The sequence below is a fragment of the Acomys russatus genome, chromosome 2 (assembly GCF_903995435.1).
Source record: "Acomys russatus chromosome 2, mAcoRus1.1, whole genome shotgun sequence".
NCBI lineage: Eukaryota > Metazoa > Chordata > Mammalia > Rodentia > Muridae > Acomys > Acomys russatus.
The window spans coordinates 6,617,990-6,619,073 of NC_067138.1; the positions used below are offsets into that span (position 1 = coordinate 6,617,990).

The following is a 1,084-nucleotide window of genomic DNA, read 5'->3' on the forward strand; positions in this document are numbered from 1 at the left end:
AGGCAGACAACATACTTTAAACATACAGTGGCCCAGAATTGACATCCCCATCATGAAAGCAAAGAAAGGGAGCATAGTGAAGAAACACTGGACCAAAGCAAGGCCAAACTCCGTCAAGTCAGCCTCCGAATTCTGCATCTCTGTAAGCTGTCAAAGTGCTCTTCAAATCTCCAGGTCCTTTCAACTTCTCTAACTGAAACACACTTCTCTCTTTCTCTTTCTCTTTCCTCTGCTGGTTCAATAACTGCTCTGCAGTTTTGCTTGGCAGACATCTCATGACTTTGGCATCTCCAATATATTGGGGTCTCGAGCAAAATCGAGTTTTCACGGGTTCATAGAGTGGTCTCTCTGGACCTCAAAGCAAGGACGCTCCTGAAACACACATGACCTCAGTGGCTTTTCTTAGCCATGGAAAAGTCCACAGCCTTCTTTTTTCCAATTCAGCTCTTTAAATCAGCCAGCCAGGTGCTAGCAATCAGGGATGGTTTCTGCTGAGGAAGGTCCTGTGTAGTGGGAATGTGGTCACCCGTGACCTCTTTCTTATCCAGGGTTGCAGCAGGAAGCTGCTTGTTCTTTATCTTTCCTTTTGCCATGTTGTAATTCCCAGAATCAAAATAGTTTGCCCTTTCTGTAATCGTTTCCTTAAAAAGTCAGAGTGGCCAGGCTTTCGTCCCAAGGGAGCATACCTTGCTTTTAACTTTGCTTCCTCAGCTTTCTCTGCATTAGTTACTTCATCTTCCATTTCCTTTCGCTCCTCCGCCAACGCTGCCTCTGGAACTTCCGATGACATGGTGCCCCTTCTGCAGAAGATCGCCAGGAGAAAACTGATTACCATGGGGGCAAAACCACTCTCTGCCTATTGCCTGCCTGACTGTCTGCATGGTTGGTGGATGTAGCCTTGTGACAACATGGGTCCTGGGCTCCAGCCCCCGTGGCAACTTTTTTTTTAAATTCATTTTTATTAATTTATTCATATTACATCTCAATGGTTATCCCATCCCTTGTAACCTCCCATTCCTCCCTCCCTCCCATTTTCCCCTTACTCCCCTCCCCTATGACTGTGACTGAGGGGGACTTCCTCCCC

At 46.7% G+C, this 1,084-nt stretch overlaps 1 pseudogene; it reads right to left on the reverse strand.

Annotated features, from left to right (window-relative positions):
- Positions 1-440: 440 nt before the first annotated feature.
- LOC127205881 (cAMP-regulated phosphoprotein 19-like) lies at positions 441-790 on the reverse strand (annotated as a pseudogene).
- Positions 791-1,084: the final 294 nt, after the last annotated feature.